Genomic DNA, 13178 nt, shown 5'->3' with positions numbered 1-13178 from the left:
TATCTGTGAGAACTCACATCCTGAATCACAGGTAAGAAGCAGGGAGAGGGGCCAGGTGTGGTGGCACATGACTTCAATCTCAGCACTAGGGAGGCAGAGATAAGTAGACCTCTGAGAGTTCAAGGACAGCCTGGTCTACATAGAAAGTTTCAGGACATCCAGGGCCACTAGACCCCATCTTAGTGGGAAAAAAGCAGAGGAAGTGTCCAGAAGCCAGGTAATTACAGCAGAATCAATGTGCACTGTGCTACCCCCTGGGACAAGGAAGATGAAGTTGAGACCTAGCCCAGGTTTAGTAACATGGAGGCCAGAGATGGAAGTCTTCAGTAAGATGACTGCTGGAGGACAACAGAAACTCCATTTTAGGACCAGGCTTGACTTCACAAGGAAAGTCATCTGCTCCAGGAACTGACCATAAAACCCCCAAAGTCATCAGTCCCATCAACTAGGCTCTGGAACAGAACGTGAATTCCAGGAACAGGACCATAGAAACCCCCATCCAATGAACAGCCTAGAGGTAACAACAAGAATGCAGAAATATCTCAGGATGGGCTATCTGTGCTGGGCACCAATGGCACCAAGGACACTGTATGTGGCTCCCTGAAGGTGGTGGCTCAGCCTTGTTTCAAGAAGGAACAAATATAGTGTGGGCAACTCTGGCTTGGTTTGTCTGTGGATGGAAGGCATGGGCTCAAGGCTGGGCAGCCTTAAATGGTTTGGGCATCTCATCCTCTGGTTAAACAATCACGACACAAGAATGAAGTCCACTGACCACCTGGACACAAGCCAATCAGAAACCGACCCATGTAACATCCACAGCATCTACCAATGAAGTTTTAGATTTCCTAACCCTAGTTCCCTATAAAGGCCTGTGTGTCTTTGTCTGGGGTCATTGCCATTTTTGTAATGAAGACCCCCATACTCGGGAGACCCTTCCTCAAGTCTCAGGATATCACGACCACCCAAAGATCACAAGAAACCATACCTGGATGCAATCAGCAGAGGCTTTATTAGGGAAGTTAGCTGGCAGTCAAAACTACAAGCTCTTTAGCTCCAAGAGCAGGGTTTTGGCCCAGAGTGGTGGGTTAAAGGGTCTTTTATAGCATGGGGTGGGGAAAGGAAGGCATTTTTGCGTGCTTACACATGAATGGTTGCATTTTTGTGCTGTTACACATGATTGGTTGTTTTACAAATTTTGAACATAGCACTGGGAAGACCAAGGGAGGGGTAACCAAGAACAATGGAACATTTCAGAGGAATCTAGCCCAAATGATCTAGAGTCAAGTGAAAATCACTCTGCACACTCATTCTTCTCAAAAGTGTGGTTTTTACCATGCCATTGTGCCCTATCCTGCCATTTCAGATAAACTATCTTTACTTTTTCCAGCTATAGCCCCACCTAGGTAGCAGCATCTTTTATCTGTGGTCAGGAATGTGTCTTCCCGCCTTGGGCCTCTCCCACCCATAGGTGGGAGAGGCTTGAGGAATGTAATCCAGCAAGTGTCCTTCACCTGGAATGTGAAGGCCTGAAATCTTATTTTCAGTTAAAATGGCCTTTATAATTTTTCACTCTACAGTAAGTGGCTGACCCCTGCATACAGTCTTCTTGTTTCCTGGAATAAGACACTCTTGACAATTGCACATGTGAGTGGTGGTCTCCATGTGACACTTCCAGACTAAACAGTAGGACAATGGAAGGGAGGAGACAGGCTGGGCACAGTGAGCCCTGGAAATCTCCCTGAGGAGTCCTCTCACAAAGGAAGAGAGATGAGCAGTGAGGGGCTGGAGAGCAGAGAGCCAGAGTGGGGCTGTGTTGTGTTTTAACAGACTTATTTTTTAATTTAAAACATGTTTATTTTTATTTTATGTCTCTGGGTGTTTGGCCTGCACTGTCTGTCTGCTCATCATATGTGTACCTTGTCCCTATGGAGTTCAGAAGAGGGTGCTAGATCCCCAGGAAGTAGAGTTACAGACACTGGCCGGGCAGTGGTGGCGCACGCCTTTAATCCCAGCACTTGGGAGGCAGAGGCAGGTGGATTTCTGAGTTCGAGGACAGCCTGGTCTACACAGAGAAACTCTGTCTTGAAAAACCAAAAAAAAAAAAAAAAAAGTTACAGACACTTGTGAGCCAGCATGTGAGTGCTGAGAACACAGTTTTCAGGAAAAGCTGCCATTTCTCTCTCCCTTTTTAAGACTTATTTATTCATTATTTGTTTTATGTGAGTACACTGTAGCTGTCCTCAGACACAGGAAGAGGGCATCAGATCCCATTACAGATGGTTGTGAGCCACCATGTGGTTGCTGGGAATTGAACTCAAGACCTTTGGAAGACAGTCAGTGCTCTTAGCCACTGAGCCACCTCTCCAGCCCTTAACACTCTCATTGAGATGTAAATCACACCTCCTAAAATACACCCACCTCCATGCTGAGACAAAAGATGCAACTGAGACCAGTTAGGAGCAAAAGAGTTTGGTTTCTGTTTCAGAGGATAAGTCAGCCATGATCATAGTGGAGAATAGAGAAACAGGAGTGGCTCTGTGCAGCCTGCAGGAGTGTCCATTGGCAAAGGAGGAAACCAAGATCACTGCCTGGAATCAAAGGAGAGTGTAACCTTCAAGACCAGTGCCTAGGGATCTACTTGTGCCAGCTCTTCCCACCTCAGCTCCTAAAGGTTCCATCACCTCCCATATGGCACCACCAGCTGAGGATCAAAGAGTTCCAAAGGCTTCTAGAACAATCCTAAGATGGTGCAGTCCAATACCCAGGGAAGGGGACTCTGTTCTTAGAGAGCTGAGGGTACAGATTAAGTAGTGGGCATTCACTTCTGATAACTTCTCTTTCCTTGCTGAAAAAAAGAAGCAGAGAGAGAAGACAGAGAGAGGCCCTGTCTCAAAACAAACAAACTAAAAACAAAAAACACAACAAAAAAAACAAACAAAACCAAGAACTTGATGATAGAACCCATTGTCTGCAACAGCCCTCCTTTTTTCACATCCTCAGGCGGAGACTTATCCAGTTTGCTCTTGACCAAAAGACTCAGCAGCACATCTTTCCAGCTTGAGTGCTTTTCATCTGAGGGCTGCTCCATTAAGATCTGGGGAATGGACTTAAACTGTCCACTTGTCATCCAGGCACCTAGCAGGCCCCCAACGGTCCCCCCTGGAAAACAAGAAAGGGCTCAACTAGTCAGTCTTATTCTCTAACAATGGCCTTTGTTTCATACCAAGGATAGAGCCACTGTCACGACAAGTGGGCACATTCAGGAGCAGGTCACAGCAAGCTCAGCTTCTGCCAGGCACTCAGCAGGGCAAAGGTTGATGTGGTCTCTGGTCCATTTGGTCCAGATAATTGATACTCAAATTTGTTTCTCCCAATGCCCCCCACTTACACCCTCCCTACTTCTGAGCTGTGCCAACTTAGATCCCCTTCATGGCTAAAGAACACCCCCACTCCTGTGACTCCCAGAACAATCTGTCTCCACAAAGGAGAAGCCAAGACAGACATGCATCTTCTGGGAAAACCCATTTTCCTGGAAAGGCTGAGAGGCCGGGATGTTCCCATAGTGTGGCTGTCTTAGGGGTTCCATCGCTGAGATAAAACACCATGACAATAAACAACTTGGGGGAGGAATGGGTTGACTTCATCTTAGAACTCAGATCCCACTCCATAACTGAGGGAAGTCAGATCAGGAACCTGGAGGCAGCAGCTGGTGCAGAGGCCACGGAGGAGTGCTGCTCACTGGCTTGCTCAGCCTGCTTTCCTATAGCACCCAGAACCACCAGCTTAGGAATAGCAGAGCCCACAGTGAGCCAAGCTCTTCCACATTGATCATCAATCCAGAAAATGGAGGCTAGAGAGATAGCTCAGTGGTTAAGAGTACTGACTGCTCTTCCAGAGGTCCTGAGTTCAATTCCAAGCAACCACATGGTGGCTCACAACCATCTGTAATGGGATCTGATGCCCTCTTCTGGTTTGTTTGAAGACACCTACAGTGTACTCATATAAATAAAATAAATAAATTTTAAAAAGAAAGAAAGAAAGAAAGAAAGAAAGAAAGAAAGAAAGAAAGAAAGAAAGAAAATGTACCACAGATTTGGCCACAGGCCAGTCTACTGAGATTCCTCTTTCCAAAATAACTCAAGCTTATATGAAGTCGATCAATTTAGTAGGTGATAAGAAACATGCCCTTGACTTTATAAAATTCCCAAAGAACTCACATGGGAAATGACCATAGGTGCAAGTCAAGTTTTTCTCTTTAGATTCTGTCATTCCTTTCCTCCAAATAACATAATTTACCAAAGGGGCTTTGCTTTACTTTCTCTTGCTTTTTTTTTTTTTTTTTTTTTTTTTTTTTTTTTTTTTTTGATTATGGACCCAGGGCCAGTCTAGAACTCTTGATGCCCCTGCCTCAGCGTCTTAGCTGTGTATGTATCATAAGTGTGTGCTAGGGACCTACCTAGTCAGAAAACATTATTTTTAGATTCTGCTTTCATTATTTTTTCAGGTGCTTGGTATTGTGGGATAAGGGTGGGAGAGGGGCTCAAGTGCCAGCAAAACTCTTAACAGACATGCATCCTGTCTGTCTGTCTGCCTTTCCTTATTTACATCTCCACCCCCATTCTGATTCCCCCCACAGAGTCTCTTCCTCTGTGAAACATTGTTTTTATATTTAATTTTCTTTTTGTTGTTGTTGTTTGTTTTTCAAGGCAAGGTTTCTCTGTGTGCCAGACAGCTGCTGCCAGTGGGCACATTAGATCTGAGTCTTTAAAGCCTTCCATAAATTGTACCTATCAGCAATCAGTCACAGATGCATCCCGGATAGACTAAGTGAGTAACTCCCAAGGGACAAAATATGGGATGAGAAACCAAAAGCTTAAAAGTGGAAAAACCCAGCACAGATGACCTTGACCAAGTTGCCAAGGTCAGCTTCACTGGAGATGCCACAGGATGTCATGTACCCCTGGACTGATGCAGAAGATACTTCCCCTCAGGACTTGTGAGAAGCTCATCCCACAACTGAGGATTTTATAAAACACCTGCCAGCACCCACCTCCCTCATTATCACGGTCAGGAAAACAAGGAAAGGCTAAGAAACTGTCACAGGTCAGAATAGACTAAGGAAATAAGGTTATAAAAGCAAAGTGTCAGGCTGCAGAGATGTCTCAGTGCTTAAGAAGTCCTGCAACCACATGGTGGCTCACAACCATGTGTAATGGAATCTGATGCCCTCTTCTGGTGTGTCTGAGGACAGCTACCTCATACTCATTTAAATAACGTAAGATTAGAAAGTTTCAACTCAGCGTGGTAGTTTCCCACACCTTTAATCTTGGCACTGGGAGGACTTGGAAGCAGAGTAGGCAGTCTCTAAGTTCCAGACCAGCCTGGTATACAGAGCAATTTCCAGGACAGCTAGGGCTACACAGAGAAACCTTGTCTCGAAAAACAAACAAACAAACAAACAAACAAGTGTTAGCTGGGCACAGTGGCCCACACCTTTAAATCCCAGTACTTAGGAGGCAGATGCTAGGGAATCTCTGTGAGTTTAAAGTCAGCCTAAACTACATAGTCAAGTCCAGGACAGCCAGGGCTACATAGTGAGACCCTGTCTTGAGGTTTTTTTTTTTTTTTTTTTTTTTTTTTTTTTTTTTTGTGGCAACTGGAAGAAAAGAAGGCCACTGAGCACTGTTCAGTCAAACAGAAATCTCAGAGCACTGCATTAGTGCTGGCTGCTCAGTCCCCTCTTCCTACCAGGAAACACGTTCCCACTAAAACTAAACCTGCGTCACAGAAACTCACGGGGTTTCTGTACAATCTTTGCAACTTATACATATACATATAGTTATTATTATTCCAAAATGAAATGGTTTTTTTTCTTCCAGAAAAGGCTTTTTTTGTTATATTTTGTTTTTAATTCAAGTATCTGCACACAGAAAAGCCGATGAGGAGTCCTAGGCTGGACAAACACTGGTTACCCCTTTCACACAAAACAAGAGGAAAAGGTGTCCCTACACACTTTCTCCATCAAAGTGGGCACCCTCCTCACTCTGCTACAGCATCCAAGGGCCCCATCTTCCCTGCTGTTGAAAAAACTCAAAGGGGGATTCTCACTCAAGTCTCAGGACGGAGCCCACCCAAAAACTCACGAGTGACCAGCTTGCTGTAAACACATGAGGCAGTGTAATATCAGAGCTCTGGGCCAGTCCATATCTCCATATTTCACATAGGGGATAGAGGGACTGACCCTCAGCTCACAGGATTAGGACTTTTTATAGTCAAGGTGTAGGGGAAATGGGAGATTTTTATGGGGGGTACACATGATTGGTTGTTTGACATCAGCAGGCTGTTCCGGTCGAGGGGGCAGAGGGGAGTTCCTGCAGGTGGAAGCTTATCTAAGTTACCATAGTATCGAGTTAAACTTAAAGTGCAGTTTCTTGGACCTTGAGAAGACCTCAAAGGGGAAAGGTTTGGAGGAACACCAGATGGTCCGTTACTCATTTGGACATATCTCTGTTCTTCTAAGGATGTTCTTGTATACTTTTTATCTTTCATGGTCAGTCAATTTCTTTGGATGATTTAATAGTCCTTTGTCTTGTAACTCTACATCTTCTGTAACTAATTAACTGGGCCCAAACCTGCTGACTGGCATTTTAAACTATTTAGGTTAGGGAAAAGGAATCACAGGGCCCTGTTATTTTATTAGTTTTTCATGGGACCCATAAAATTTTCTTTCACTGTGAGGTAGTCTGGTAACCAGCTTACTAAGTCCCAGTCTCCATCCCCTAAAGTGTGTTGAAGAAGAGAGTGCAGGCAAAACAGAAGGGTGAACATTTGGTGCTGGTAGTAGCAGCAATACTGGTGTCTAAGAATAAACACCGACCAAAAATAAACATGATTGTCCAGAGGTTCTTTGTGAACAGAGGACAAGATGGAACCACTTGAGGGAGTGGGACAGGGAAGAGAAACAGGACAGGAGCAAGGTTAGCTCGTTAGCGCCCCCTGGAGGAAGGGAAACTGCATCCTAGAGTGGAAGTCTGGGAGGCAAGTTAGTGCCCCATCTGCCTTTAGGTGGAAGCTAGAGAATAGGACCTCACTCAGGAGATAGGTGGTAACTCCCACCTGTCACTGCATCAGGTCACAGGTGAGAACAAGGTGGGTGGGGCCAACATCTTTTCCACTTGCTGTAATCTAAGAGGCTTAGTCAGTCTGGCACAGAATCTAGGTAAGGTGGGGCAGAACAATTGAGAAATTAATGGTGGTTTGCAGGGTGAGAGACAAGCTGGGATCTAACCATCCACTGCACTGATCACACCTTCTGCTGTCAGGTCAGCCAAAGGGGTTTGTCAGAATGAGGTGGGGCTGGGGCCCCTTAGAGCCAAAGAATGTTTCCAGGACCCGATACTGGGAAACCAGGAATTTCAGAGCAGAAGGGACCAGCAAAACAAAGTGCCCAGAGAGCAGTGTGTCTGAGGGAGGTGCACAGCAGGACAGGCTGTGGCTAAATGGAAGTTAGCCTTGGCAGGAGAGGACAGGAGTGTGTTGGGGCAGAGGACACAGGGGGCACTGAGAAGAATCCTGCTCCCTTGGTGCTTCAGAGCCAGCAGCTGCTGTGGTAGTGTGTAGTGGGGGGTGGAGAGGAGCCTTGGAGCACAGCATCTGGTCCCAAGGGAAAGCTGCTCCTTGATGGTCCAGGAACAGATAGCCCTGTACATGGTCACTGCTTCTTTGAGGACTCCTGGAAAATGCCCTCCTCTTCTCTGGTTTTAATACTGGGAACACCATGATTGGAATTATAGCACTCTGGAGGCTAAGGCATGAGGAACTCAGATTTGAGGTACAATTTGGCATATTATAGTTTCAGACCAGCCTGACATCCACAGAGATCATAGCTCAAACAGTAGGTGCGACTTTTGAGTTTGTTCAGTGGTTAAGAGCAGGGCACTGGCTGCACTTGCTGAGGGATAAAGTTTGATTCCCAGAACCCAAGGGGAAAGAGTTCCTGGCATTGGAGGAAAGGTGCCTTCAGGCTCTGAGAGATACAAACACCAAGGCCAAGAGAATCCTGCATTACACAGATGCTCAGAAGCTGTGGTTCTGACAGGACAAACCATAGAGACAGGACTGGGCCTGGTGAACTCTCTGCACAGGCCATGTGGTAGACACCATTCTTACCAGGTCATTCTTCCATGTGTTTCCAAAAACCTCAAGCATGCTGGAGGCCTAAAACATACTATGTAGCCCAGGCTAACCTTGAACTTCCAATGTTCCTGCCTCGCAGGGGCAGAGATGACAGGTCTGAGGCTTGACCTTTCATGATAGCCCCAGGCTGGTTGTACCTGTAAAATCAATCTCACTCACCAACAGCTATTCCTCCTGAGCCAAGAACCAAACCTCCAAAGAAAGCTATTGCCCCCACAACCACAGCACCAATTGCAGAGTGCTTGATGGCCGCCTTCATCTTCTTCTCCTTGCATATGAGGCATAGAAGCTCAATGATGCCCTTTACCAGGTTGGGCATCTCAGCAGATCCTAAAAGATGATTCAAAGAAATAGGTGGTTTTTTGTGTGTGTTTGCTCTTTTTCTATACTTAAAAAAAGAAAAGTGTGTGCATGTGTTCTGCTGTATGTATGTCTGTGCCCTCAGAAGACAGACATCTCCTAAACTGCAGTTACAGATCATTGTGAGATACCATGTGGCTGCTGGAAATTGAACCTAGGTCCTCTGGAATGATAGACAGTTCTCTTAACCTCTGAGTCACCTCTCCAGTCCATTTGTGTGTGTATGTGTGTGTGTGTGTGTGTGTGTGTGTGTGTGTGTGTGTGTGTGTTTATTTGTTGAGATAAAGTCTTGCTACATATTCCAGACCAGTCTCCAGTCTAGACTCATGATTGTTTTCCCTTGGACTTCTGAGTGCTGGGATAATAACACAGATAATACCATCATACCTCATGGCTGAAAGGGAGTTCTAATACACTTATGAATATGTTAACCCAGCGTAACACTTTATAGCATTTTAGGAAGAGCTCCCATCTTCTGGGAAGAGTTGCTTGGCCGTGTGTGCCTGACAGGCACACAGCCCTCTGTGCTTCTCTGAAGCCAAGAGGCTGGGCATGAGCTAACAAGCTACAGAAGCTGCCGAGTGGATGAAAGGTCTTTTCTGCCCTCTGATTAACTTCAGACTTCTGACAAATGAGGAAGCAGCCTCAACCACAGGCTTCACCAGCCCCTAGCAAGCTAAGCCTGACCTCTCTCACACCAACAGCCTTCAAAGTGGCTCACATAACCTCCAATGTATAAAGGCTCTGCCAGCTCTAGAGAGGCTTTCACAGGCCACCACCATCCCAGCTCGGCCCTCCTACCTTTTGGCTTTGCAGGATGTCTGGATGACATAGTTCTGGGTCCTGAAAGTCTGTGTCCTCAAGTTCGGTTCAGGTCCTTGAAAAACTGTCAACACCAGAGGATGAGTGAATTCTGTCCTGTATCAGATAGACTGACAAAGATACCCTGCTTAGGAACCAACACCCTTTTAAGTGGCTCATACAGTTCTAACTTATAAAGGCTGTAGGAAACAGGACACTCAAAACCAGATGGCCCCTTGATGTGACAAGGTATTTGAGCCAAGCCAGAAAGTGGGGAAAGGACAAGACTCTGAGGCCACACTGGCACTTGACTGCTGGGTGACCTGGAGACAAGAGCCAGACACTTAGCATTAAGATGGAGTGAAAATGGGGCTGCAAATACAATTCTATATGGGAGACCATATGTCTGACATGAACAGTGCTATAGAAAAGGAAAGAAAAGATGAAGAGAGACCACTTATAGTCAGGACCCTTGTAAAGGATGAGCAGGGGGATACAGAGTGACTGACTGACCCGACCCACGGGTCCTAGCAATTCGTGGGCACGAGGAGGACCACAAACTGAAAAAAGAACGGGCAAGAGAGGGAAAGGACTCAAGGAAGCAATTGCTTGTCAAGAGCCGAGTATTTAGGCACAAAGCGCTTTTTTATAATACATTTTACAAGGGGAGGGGGTAAGAGGAGCCAGGTGGCAGAAAAGTACAGAATCTTCTTGGCCTGTGCCCTGAAACATTTTGTAGTCTACCTGGTTTTCTCAGAAGATATGGCACACTGCTTTTCCCAGAAGACACGGTACACTGCTTTGAATCTATCTGCAGCTGCCAAGCAGGATCTTGTGGTTGCCAGGCAGGATGAAGCTGCAAGGGACACTGTGCAGGTGGGGAGAGGTAGGGGGTGAGGGTAAGGGACAAGGGTCCTGGCTTCTGACAACTGACTGATGTGACAGAGCTGGTGGTACTGCAGACCCTGCTGGGACATTACAGGCAGAGACAAGAGCAAGGTTTGGTACCACAAGGCAGTACTCTAGTACTTGAGAAGCTAAAGTGGGAGGATTATGAACCCTTGGCCAGCCTTGATAAAAAGAATAATGATTACTTAGTTAATTAATAATAAAGAAAATCAGGAACAGTATGAATTACCAAGATGAAACAATCTCAGAACAAAATAAAGCAAATTTCTCCAGAGGCTTGGCATGGTAGCTCATAGACACAATTTTGGCACTTGGTCATTAGAAGAAAGGTCAGATGACTCTGAGAACAGCCTGGGCTACACAGTGGGATCTGGATTGCCTGCCCTACAAAACAAGGCTCAGTCTCAAAATGATAGCCTTCCAGCGGCTTGCAAGATACAGGAAACAACAGACAGCCCTGAAGAACAATGATCTTGAGAGGAGTTTGCTAGGATCAGGAAGCACTGCCTTGCTAGCTGGGAAGTGACAGACACAAGCATAGCCATAAGTGAGGTGCCCCATGCCCCACAGAGGGGCTAGTGAGTAAGGAGAGCCCACAGACTGACAGGACGCCTCAAAAGGCTGCTGAAAAAAAGCAGCAGAGGTGATACTTCTAAGAGACACTTCCTGCTCCAAGGAGGCTGAGGCATTACTCAGCTGAGGGAACTTCCTGAGGGAGTCCTAGGCTACTGTCAGCAGCCTGACATTCTTCTGGGATTTGGTGGGTTTCTCTTGATACCCAAGAACTATGCAGAATCAGAATCTCTTAATGTAAAATTGTCCCTCAGACTCTGGGAGTTCTGGGCCCTTATAAGGAATCCATGGAGCCACCATACTGCCACAAAGGCTATTTATAAGAACTTCTGGACATTGCATGTTGTGTTCTAGCCCTGGAAATGTCTCGTTTTCTCACCTCCACCCCTTTGAGACTTCTTTACTTGCTATGTAGCCCAGGCTAACCTAGAATTCATGCTCAATCTGTATCAGGCTCCTAATCCCCAGGACCGTAGTTTTGTGCCGTCGTCTCTGGCTTCCTTATCCATTTTGTTAAACTTTAGATGAATACATTTCTTTCAAAAGATTAATACTCCACCTCCCATCTGTAAAGGAGCTAACCACTTCCTAGTTTAGCTTTGATGCACGGCCAGTTTTTGGGGCTTTTTGTTGTTTGTTTGGTTGGTTGGTTGGTTGTTTTTTTTTGTCAGGTGCAGCCCAGGTCTCAGAGGACTGGAGGACACAACAAATAGTCAGAAATGCGGGGCTTGTGTCATTCCTGTTCTGAGGGCCAACTTCACAACAGCACACAGATACCACTCCAAATCACAAAATAAGGATCTGCACTCTCAAAACAGTGTTTTCCTATGAGACAAGGCATGGGAAGGAGTTAGGACAGAGATGCATACAGCAGCCCCATCATCCATAAGGAATACATTCAGACACTCCAGCAGATGCCTGAAAACACGATTAATCAGTCCTTCCAGGTTTTATGCTCTGGTGTCTTTGCAGTGTAACTCCTAAGCTTTGCAGACATTATTAAATAAAATGAGGTTACTTGAGTTCATCTCAGGACTCAGAATGAAATTTCTAACCATATAGAACAGCCCATGATTTAAAACTTACATAGTACTTAAAACTCATGAATTGTTTATTTCTGAAATGTTTTCTCTTACTATCTGGCTGTGGGTATCCAGAACTACAGAATGTAAAACCGTGGACGGGGTGGGGCACTGTACTCACCCATTTCACCCTCAATTACCTACTCAGAGGATTATCTACCTCCAGACTTGCTCTGAATAACTTTAAGTCAAAACCCATGGAGCAGAAAAGGTAGCAACGTGCACATGCCATTCTCAACCTCTACCAAGCCCAGATAAGCCTTTGCCAGGAGACAAACCAGGCTCTTTAGCAGGTGTCAGGGCAAGAGAGCTGAGCAAGAAAGGTTCTACACCAGCTGGTCTTCTGCAGTCTCTGACTGCATGCAGGGCTGCTTAAATTTCCTGAAGAATAATTTCAGATGTTATGTGTTGTGGTAAATCTCCGACCCAAATAAGTCCAGCCAAGGAAAACACAACTCAATATTTATGGATATAAACTGGAGGCCTAGATTGAGCAGATTTACCATTGCACTACTCTATTCCCCAGCTATGAGATCCCTTACAACTTGCAATTTTTCCAGGCCACTTTCTTCTCCTCCATTGTCCTTCCTCCTCTGGTTCCTCCACTGCCTCTCTCTCTCTCTCCTGTGGACTTCCTCTTCCGACTCCTCCCCTAAGCCTTCTTCTCCACCTCCCCTTCTACTGCCCAATCACAGGCTCTAGCATTTATTTTACAAATACAATTGGACAAAAGGTTCACAAGATTCACTCCTCCTCTGCAGCCCCTCCCAGGAGTGGAACTACCATCAAAACATGAGGCTGGGGCTATCCACAACAGTTATGGCAGCAACAGGCTTGTGTTGTAAAAGAAATGTTTGGGACCCTGAGTCTGTGTGAAAGCATATCACTTCGTGTATTTTTCAGGATCAACTGATCAAAAGGGAACATGTCCCATGCTCCTTTTTCCAGGGCCACCTCTGTCTGTGAGGAAGAGATTGGGTTGCAGAAGACAGGACCTTCCCACAGAAGCACAAGTATTTCAATAATGCTGTCCTTGAAACAGGTCCTGGTCCCTGGAAGTCCACCTGCCAGCCACAGGGAAGACTAACTGGGAGCCCTGATGTCTTACAATCACCAAGACTGCTGGGAAGGTGACAGCAGGGCTCTGGGACATACACAGAGGAGGTGAAGACTCAAACCTTTGGACAGCAGCCTGACCTGAGTCCAATCGAGTTGTGACGGACAGAGGAGGCCTCAGAGTAACAGGGGGATCCATGT

The 13178-nt window shown here is 45.9% G+C and overlaps 1 long non-coding RNA gene across 2 annotated transcripts; it reads right to left on the bottom strand.

The window, feature by feature from the left end:
- Positions 1 to 999: 999 nt before the first annotated feature.
- LOC117722536 (uncharacterized) lies at positions 1000 to 12826 on the bottom strand. 2 transcript variants are annotated; one of them, XR_013109846.1, is made up of 4 exons: positions 12464 to 12826; positions 9358 to 9442; positions 8356 to 8526; positions 1000 to 3159 (listed from the first exon to the last, which is right to left on the bottom strand). It is a non-coding gene; the product is annotated as an uncharacterized LOC117722536 (long non-coding RNA). The 2 variants fall into 2 exon arrangements; XR_013109841.1 differs by lacking the exon at positions 12464 to 12826 and having other exon boundaries at positions 9358 to 9584.
- Positions 12827 to 13178: the final 352 nt, after the last annotated feature.

The sequence above is a fragment of the Arvicanthis niloticus genome, chromosome 1 (assembly GCF_011762505.2).
Source record: "Arvicanthis niloticus isolate mArvNil1 chromosome 1, mArvNil1.pat.X, whole genome shotgun sequence".
Lineage (NCBI taxonomy): Eukaryota > Metazoa > Chordata > Mammalia > Rodentia > Muridae > Arvicanthis > Arvicanthis niloticus.
The sequence above is the reverse complement of the archived record's forward strand: the minus strand, read 5'-3'. Positions and strand labels throughout refer to the sequence as shown.